This window comes from Athene noctua, chromosome 2, assembly GCF_965140245.1.
Source record: "Athene noctua chromosome 2, bAthNoc1.hap1.1, whole genome shotgun sequence".
NCBI classification, from domain to species: Eukaryota; Metazoa; Chordata; class Aves; order Strigiformes; family Strigidae; genus Athene; species Athene noctua.
Genome location: NC_134038.1, coordinates 3,929,736 through 3,939,366, shown reverse-complemented (window position 1 = coordinate 3,939,366; position 9,631 = coordinate 3,929,736). Strand labels below are relative to the sequence as shown.

The 9,631-nt window shown below is 40.4% G+C and overlaps 1 protein-coding gene across 1 annotated transcript in view; it reads right to left on the bottom strand.

The window, feature by feature from the left end:
* Positions 1-7,978: 7,978 nt before the first annotated feature.
* The window catches only part of TSNARE1 (t-SNARE domain containing 1), a 533,649-nt gene continuing 531,996 nt past the window's right edge, over positions 7,979-9,631 (bottom strand). Inside the window, exon 13 of the mRNA XM_074898355.1 lies at positions 7,979-8,058. The gene's annotated coding sequence lies outside the window, so the exon portion shown is untranslated. The remainder of the gene's footprint in view (positions 8,059-9,631) is intronic.

The window sequence follows — 9,631 nt, the reverse complement described above, 5'->3', positions numbered from 1 at the left end:
GTCCTGCAGGTGAGCTGTGTCCTTCTCTAGTGAGGAGAGACTAGCTCAGTCTACATTGTTTGTAGTTTTCTGTCTCCCTGAAGAAAAAAAAATAAAAATCCAACCCTAGTGCCAGCAGGGTATTTTGATGAACGACCACTCATATTTGGCTTAAACCCCCCAAATGCATTTTATTTAGTGGAGCCAGCAGATAAGGAATGAATTTTGGATACTACTAAACTCAGACAAATGAGAATAGATGACTTAGACCTGGAAAGGTATATAGCTCATCAATAGTCCCTTGGTACCATCTAGTGCCATCATCTACCAATTGCCCTCACTACAAAATTACTTTAGCAGAATAAGAACACTGCTGTATGTTGAAGAATGGGGGCAATAAAGAGTGGCAGCAGGATACTAGAAAGCAGTAACAATTTACAGAAATGCCTTCAAGCTGCCAGCAGGTGCTGAGAGTTATGGCTTATCAATGGTTCAAACTCTGCTCCATATACTGTCGGTGGTTATCCAGGAAGCCACTGAAGTTCTCCATTACTGGTGGAGAGATCTGCACAGAATTTAAAAAAAAAAAAAAAATATAAAAAAAAAAAATCTTAAAGTTTATTAAAGATGGGATGTGGTGGTTCGGGATGAGTTTTGAAGATTATCATTCATCCTTTTGCCCCAAAGGCATATTTTTAAAATACCAATGAATTCTGTGACCAAAACCATTCGACTCTTTAACTTCACACCTATTCAGTTTACCTCGGTGTGGTTATCTCCTGCACCTGCTGAAGTGAAATACTGCCCTGCATCACTGAGGCATCATGCTGGGGTCTCTTATTTTGGAGCCTCATCTGTTGCTTTTCCACCTGTTGTCAAGTTCTGCGATGCTCTTGGTGACAGTTTCCACCTTACCTTGTCCTTTCTGTCCCATGAAAAGTGCATCTGTTGAGCATATACAGCTTCATTCCCCTTCTTTCTTTTCTTATCAGTAGTGAAATAGTTCAAAATGTCAACAATACATCCAGGTATTGATGCAAATACATCAATAGTCAGACAATGTCTCCTCGAAGTGAATGGGAGAGTTTATGTTCTCGTAAGGCAGTTTTCCATGACTCTGCAGATTCAGGTGTTCTCTCCTTGTCTTGGGGATCTTGGCCTAAATGATGAAGAAGATTACAAATCCAAAGTAAGAAGTCCACCCCATGACACATCTTCTGATTCAAATAATAATCCAACATTTTAGGAGTTTCCAGGTTTTAAAAGCAATCTTGGTCTTCATCTTTTTCTCCCTAAAGGGTGCCTTTATCTCCTCATAAACCTCTAGTTCTCGTAAGGAAGGCATGATACTGACCTCAGGCAGCAATGATTATTCTTTACCTAAATATCTATGCCTCTAACTAGCAATAAAAATGTGACAAATGAGTCTAAGTTGAACCCAACTCCTACCTAGTCTCCCCTAGGATTTACCAACTTTCTTAATGAGAGAAACAATAGCCATTCTAGTCCTGAGAGGGCTGAAGATAAATGAATGTCTACTGTTGATATTTTGATAGGACAAATATGGTGTGTATATCAAGAGTGTTTATCTAAGGCCAGCTGAAATAGCCCATAGGCTGTGTCCTTTTCAGGTAAATCCATTTAATTTCACTAGTAGAGAAAAGCAGAAATATGTTTTTAAACCATTATTTTCCCTAGACTCAAAAAAGACCTTTTTTTCTCTTCTTCTTTTTCTCTCTTTTTTTTTTTTTTTTTTTTTTTTTTTTTTCTTTAAATAAAGGACCACCTAATGGGTGGAACAATACCTGGAAAGTCATGTTACAAAATTCACAGCCTTCTCTTAAACTGTCCTTTTCACTGCCACATAGAAAGGCTCTGAAGGCCAAAGTTATTCTTTAAGGTCAACAAAATTTTTTATTAGGGAAAAAAAGACATATGTAAAGAGACAGATTTTAATGGATCGCAGAGATAGAATCACAGTAATATTTCTCAGTATTTCCAGTAATATTGCCATTTTTTTCTTTAGCTTTCAGACTGCATTGTCATACTCTGTGATGTAATATCATTATATCATATAAGAGCTGTACATCATACTTACTTTAATTAACCCAGACAACTAATTTATTTCTGAAGGCAAGTTTCTTGATGGCTAGGACAAAGCCAAAAGAAGAGGGCTTTTATCTTGAACAGAGTCTCATGCCATTACTAGTATACATCAAAATCTAGCTTATTTGTAGAGTTTGGTCCCTCTGAAAAGGTATGATGTCACACATTTCAAAACCTGCAGACACTATCTGGCTCCATCTAAACGTAAGCAACCAAGGATAACCAGGAAAATCATTAAGAAGTCTTTGTCAAGAAGGAAGACATTGGGCAAAATTTATGAAAGAAAAATCCATCCAAACCTACACAAAACCAGACCCTTTGGACCACAAAGCCAGGGGAGGCTGAAATAGTACTCTGGGGAGTTATCATCATCTTTGCTTGCCCCCCTCTTTTAATCCTCCATGGACATATACTGGTGGGCACTGCTGGACACGTTGTTCTTATATTCTTGTCTTTACGTTCATATAGGACTTCCTCTATGTCTTTTGTTATCTCCATCCCAAAGACAAGTGGACTTCTAAAGAAAGTTTCTGAGTACAAGAAATGCCTAATTGTTAAATCAAAACTTAACTGAGAACTTAGTCCATTATTGGTGCCTTAGTTCATCCAAGGTACCTGATGGAAAGATTGAGTGTATCTTCTAAAAAGGACAACTCTTCCTCTCCTATCTGTCCTTAGGAGCTGCTGATTTTGACTAAAAGGGTTTCCTATAACTAAACCACTAAGCCAGGTACCCCACACAGATGTGGCAACACTAAGCCTAAGTGCTTCCCTCAGGAATAAATTGAAGTGCTTTATTAGGCAACGTCAACACTATGGAAACAGTACATGTTGTGTCATGAAAATCAGTAGGTAGTTTCTGTGACAAAAAAAAAGGGAAAAGCATCATGATGTTCCCTGTGTAAACATCATATCCCATTGCAAACACAGTTGATAGGTCTTCTTACCATCAAAAACCTAGGAACAATCCAAACGCTGCATTGTATTAGTGTCTGGATTACAAAATACGAGTTTTCAAACACTTTCTTACCTCTCCACATCCCTTAGTGCTTTCTGGTTATCACTCATACCCTTGATATATCTTTTTGACCTAGGAAACAGGTCAAAGGGCTTCAGTGATGGGAAGTGGAACTTACGAAGAGGAAATGAAAAAAATTCCGCTTTACTCACCTTATGGAACAGTTGAGCACTTGTTTGTCATCTTTGGGGAACAGAAACATGACAGAAAAAACTACTACCAGACCAGGTACAATACTGGCAAGCTGAGGCAAGCCAATTTTTGGTGGTGTTTTTTGGTTTTTGTTTTTTTTTTTTTTTTTAGTGAAGGAATTCAACATCTGAAATAATTTACCATATTGGATTAGCCGCTTTCAGAGAGTTTAAAATCCAAATTAATATCAGTGGGAGCGCTCCAGGACACAGCTTGATAAAAAGCAGCACGTCTGTTGTCAGGCCCTGGGAAAGCCTACAGCACAAAGAAAACGAGTACAGTCGTTTTGTTACAGTTCCCAAATCCTCAGAAACTGGAAGCCACAACAAACCCAACACAATGGAGAAGGTGTGTCCTTTTGGGATCCTGCAACTGTCTTTTCGCTGGGGGCATTGCATACCCCAGCAAACAGATTTAAAACAGCAAAGCAAAGGAGAAGAGACATCATATTTTCACACTGGCAGGCAAACATTTTTCTTGTGAACTATATTTTAAGTGCCCTCCTATCTCATTTTGCTTCTCACTCACATCTCTCCCTCCCCAAAATTCTGATCCTTGAGGTCAGTTTATCCTGTGGAGTTCTGCCTCCAACAGCTGAACTCGATAATATCTTACTTTCCAGAAGTGCCTCTATGAAGCTCAGATGTCAAGGTTTGCTAAGCAGCAAAACTGACAGGGACTTTAACAGTTGTGCTCAGTTTTGTTGTCGGTCTTATCTCAAGTATTTTCAATTCATATGTAACAAATGTTATGTTACAGTAGTTTTATAAAATAAAGTTTCATAAAGAACACTTCTCTTAGTAATTTTTTTTCCCCCCCTTTTGATTTTAACAGATATTTATAAAACAGTGAAGTTAAGCCAGTAGTGGAGTCTACAGGGCAAATTTGGTCTTCATTATACACAAACAATAGCTGTGCGGTCAAGGAAGAAACACTAAAGGACTTTCACCAACACTGCTTACCAACTACATTACCTCTATTTCCCCTGATCTCATGACCCACTCAAGGGGTTCAGTTCATCTGCAGTCCTCCCTTCAGACCTGCTGACATGGCCCAACCAGTTCCCCTGGTTTATATGTTTTCACATTATACTTATTGGCTGTGATAGAGACCATTCTCCCACTCCCATCCTCCTGCCTCTATGTAACTTATAATTGGGTTGTGGTTGGGGAACATTAAGTCTCCAAAGGTGTATGTAAATGTTTTCTCTGACTGGTGATCTGGGAGGTTTTATTGTCATGATTACCATCTTGCTTTTCTATTCTTAGCTCCAGTTCTTGATTTTAGTGCCTGCCATATCTCAAGAGGTTTTGCAGAGACAGAAGTAATTTTCTGGAGAAGAATGTAAAAGTTTCCATGTGGTAAAAAGTATGAAAAGGAAGCATGGTCAAGTGAATAACAAATTAGGGTATGAATCAAAGACTGCTAAAACCAAGAGAAGCATTATTATTAACTGCAGAGGCTTTGGATCCTGGGAGGCAGACTATATTTCATAATGTCACTGCTTATTGTGGGGGGCAAAAATGTGAAAATATCACAGTTGTTTGTGGAGCACTATGTTTAATAATATGTGGGAGGGACTGCCGGGAGGAGGAGAGCAACGTATTTCTCGGTTCTTCTCTAATATATTTTGGCCCTCTAGTTATAAAGGCATTTACTGGGAGTTTGAATAAAAGCCCCAAGTCCTTTAGTAGCAACACGGTCTGAAGCCAAACCAAACCATCCATAAATCAGTGTCAAGCCTTTACTACTGATCAAATCAGGAAATAATGAGACCAGAAGCCAACACAAGGATTGTTTCTCTTGGCTGAATGTAAGGACAAAGTTCTGCTCCCAGAATGAGCATCTGTGTTTTTGCTTGGACAGATCAAATCACTAGTTGTACTGTCATGAACTTGGGGGAAATCCATGGGAGAGTGTGAGGAGGGGAAACGTTTCAGTGCTGCAGAGTAGTGAAAGGGAGAAAAATTGGCTGTTGAGTAATACCCTTTTCCAGAGAGATGACTTTTCAAACCTTCCCAAACCTCCTCCTTCCTCCAAACCTCATTGGATCATCTTCCAAACTCTTATCTCCTCCCTGTGTCTCCCCTCTGCAGTTTTAGCTGTATTCTTGGAGGCCTGGCACCATCTCCACATCCTTTCACTGGTATTACACCAGTTCATACACACACATACAGTTCCTTTAAGGGCTGGAAATGAGAATGAGCATCACAGGAGGTGTCAGGCAGGTATTCTGCCTTTTGGGGCCACCTCACAGCTATGTTTTTGCCACAAGTGACGGAACAATGCACTGTCTGATTCAATAACAAACTTTCTTTTCCCCACACCAGTAAATCTGTGGAAAAAAAAGAAGGAAAAAACGCATGCACACTGCTCAGCAGTGAAGGAGGTAGTCAAACTAGTTTATAGCCAATGATTCGCCAGCTGTGGAGAATAACAACATACTATGGTGTAGTTTGGATTTTCAGTGTTTGGCTGCTGTCCTTCAGCCTTTGGAAACTGCCCTTGCCCTTTAGAGGAGGGCAAACTTCAAATCTCAATGAATTGTGTAGTTAGAATCAAGGCAGGATTGTTTACCTCAAACAAGAAGCCAACAAATGTGAACAAACTCCCATGTTTTTTCTTCAGCTTCTTACACAAGAGAAATACCTTGAAAGAGATTTTTAGCCTGGGGACACTACACGGATGTTGCTGATCATGGAGGAGTGGTGACTGACTGGCAGGAGAATATATATGTCATTCATGTGCTTTAGCAATATTTGCTGTCAAGTCTTAATAAGTTCATGAATCAGAAACTAACTTCTATTGCTATGGGGCCAACTGCCCTGTTCATACCTGGAATCCAACTGGCTTGGAAGAAACAGACATATTAACTGAAGAATTTAACTGGAGTTTCTACTCCTGTCTGTTTAACCCCAAACATGGGAAAAAAAAACAAACAAAAAAAAAACAACCACAAAAAACCACAAAAACAACAAACAAACAAACAAAAAACCAACAACAAAACCCAACACCAAACCAAAAATCAAGCTGTTTTGTCTATACTATATATTCATATCACCCGAATTCCCTTCATCCAGTGTTCAATTTTCTCTACATAGATGTATCTGCCATCTCAGAGTTATTCCAGTAAGTCTTTTCACACGCTCCAGTAATAGACTTTGGTGACCATACACCATGGATATAATTTCTCTGACATTGTCTGAAGCAAAGTTCTTCATAACAAAGTTTTCTGATTTTGAGAAATATCTAAAACCATTTATGAATCCTTTAATTGCCTCAAGGACCGGAGAGTGACTTTTCTTCAGTCTTTGCATTGTATTTGTATTTTTATTTCCTTTAGGGACCATTAATATTGCAAAAACCTGGAAGCATTTACAGAGGTGGCCTTCTGCCTTGCCTGACTACCTCTGCGGAGTATTTTATTTGGTCTTTATCAAATGAAGATGCAGGCTCAGAAGGTTAGTAACACTTAAAAGCATAGGAAAGATCAATATGGGATTTGGAAGTGGGAAGAAAGAACCCTGATGAAACTTTATAGCCCACCAGAGAGAGGTTTTGTATTGGAGCAGGGAAACTCAGCCTACAGTCACTCCACCTAACAGAGTCTCTAAATTTTGAACACAGCAACACTTGGGAAACATAAGCATCTCTAGAGGGTAGTACAGCCTATCCCAAAATCTCTTTCCACTGACTGTAAAAGGAGCTGACTGTAAAAGGAGATGAAAGTGTCTGTGCTCCTTTTTAAGATGCTTAAAGATGAGGCAAATCTGGGCTCAGAAGCGAACCCAACTTACCTGTAAGGAAAATGAGCTCTAAAACCATCTAGCAAACTGAAGAGTTGCTGAATCTTTGCTCTGAAGCAGGACTAGAGGATCCTAGCACAGGCTTTCCAGCACTTAGCATTGCTGCTGAGCATGTCAGCGACAGCCCAGTGGAGACATGAAGCAAGGAAAGAAAATGTGAAGGACAATGCAATCACAGGCTTGTCTGATGTTTTCCTACCTGCTGCTGTCAGAAGTGTCGGTCATCACTGCATGCTTCTGCATTTTGCTAACTGCCTGTTTGCCATGCACTACAAAAGCTGTTCCGGGATGTCAACATCCTCCATGGGGTTCTTTTATTTTTTTGTTTCTTTATCTAGTGTGACAGCAAACTGGCTACTAGGAAATTAGTACCACAGCTAGACAGATGATTGCAGTAATCACTCCGAGGGTTGTTTTCTCAGCAAACACCTTTCATGATCTCACGTTGACGCATTATCTTCATCCAGCATCAGTCAGATCAGAGGGAGTCCCCTCCGCACTCCAGCTTGTCTCTACGTGTGCTTCCTTCTTCTTCCAGAGTTAACGTCCTGCAGTGATGTTACTACACGCAGCATGAAAGCAGCCTGTGCAGCTACACACCCCATCCGCATTCTGTAGTCTGTAGGCCATGCTCTCAATCACACCTCCCATCTATTCCCTGCAACACACAGTGCCTGAGAGTTGCTCTGGGGGGTAACATGACCTTATGTAGGCACTGTCCTGACAGCTTTCCCTCAGGTCCTTCTCGGGTAAAAATTTTACTCTGTGTTCTCACACCTGAATCTTTCTCTTCAAAGAGATTTCTCATGCCTTCTCTCTGACAGCTCTGCACACTGTCTTGCCTCTTTTGTTATGCTCAATATACATACCTTCTTCCTATGGTAGTAGTGTCTCATATAACATCTAAGTTCATCCCGTGGATGTCTGCTACAGTCTTTCATTCATGTAATACAAGCTCTGTGAAGAAAGGAAGGAAAAGGACGGTTCAACTTAGCCTGTCATGAACTTTTTGGATTTTTCCCCTGAAAAAAAAAAAAAAAAAAAAAAGAGACTCAGCACAGTGATTATTGGCTATAGTTTACTGTACTTGTGTTATTCCTGAGTGGGGAGGGATTACGTTAGGTTATCAAACAGAGCAAAGCAACCAGGATGAAGTTGCAATAAAAAATTCAAAGTGAATAATATATATATTAGTTTATTTCTCTCCTTCTTTCTCTTTGTCACTTTCCCTCATATGTGCCTTAAATCGATGCAAGTTCCTAACATATTTTAAGAAGTCACATTCCCTACACCTCTGGAAACACCAATTTTATCTATGTTTTACTTTGTACACCTTGAGAAGTCCAGAAACAGGAGCAATGCAGGCATGAAGTGTGGAAACCCAGACTTCTTTGATGTTCCTTTTCCCCGATCCTTATGGTGCCCTGACATCTAAGACTCAATGGACTTCATTTTAGGCCAACGTCCATCTTCTAACTGAAGTGGTTCTATCCTGATACTGTGTAGTCAAAAGTATTAATTTTCAATAGTGTCTATTTTGGGTTCTTTAACTATTCCACTTCAGGGGCAAAAGAATGTCACTTTTCACTTTCACAATGGTCTCAGAAAATAAAAGATGAGAGGAGAGGAGAGGAGAGGAGAGGAGAGGAGAGGAGAGGAGAGGAGAGGAGAGGAGAGGGGAGGGGAGGGGAGGGGAGGGGAGGGGAGGGGAGGGGAGGGGAGGGGAGGGGAGGGGAGGGGAGGGGAGGGGAGGGGAGGGGAGGGGAGGGGAGGGAAGGGAAGGGAAGGGAAGGGAAGGGAAGGGAAGGGAAGGGAAGGGAAGGGAAGGGAAGGGAAGGGAAGGGAAGGGAAGGGAAGGGAAGGGAAGGGAAGGGAAGGGAAGGGAAGGGAAGGGAAGGGAAGGGAAGGGAAGGGAAGGGAAGGGAAGGGAAGGGAAGGGAAGGGAAGGGAGGAAGGAAGGTGAGTCTAATGAAATTAGCAGAGTAAATCTTTTAAATATTCATTTTTCTAAAACCTCACCAGAAGGGCCTAGCTGTCCTGTTTATATCAACCAAAAAGCCTAACGTGTTCACCTTGGTGATAGGTCTTTATTTAATTTCTACATGCATCTATAGTTGCTAGCTATGATAGGGATTTTGACATTATCCATAAGTCTGTTTCACTGGAACAAAAGTTACAAAGCAGCAATGACCTATCTTCACTCTGAATGGCATCTGATACTCTTAAAACTGACATTCCAGCCACTGGCAGCATCCAAGGATCAGGAATCCCTGACTTTTATTGTGAAACTCAGCAATTTCTGCCATTACTGTGTATAATCATTAACCAAATTACCACTCATCATCATCAGTTTTATACATCTGCTTTCCATGTCAAGATGAGGTGGAGTTGGTCTACTGTCCAAAGCAAATGATAAATTCTAGAATCAGTAATACAAAGCAGCAGCCAATTAAACTACTTTTTACTAATCTGATCCAGACCAATTATAACCATATTTCTTTGTGGTCTAATTAGTTTCAACTCAGTTCCG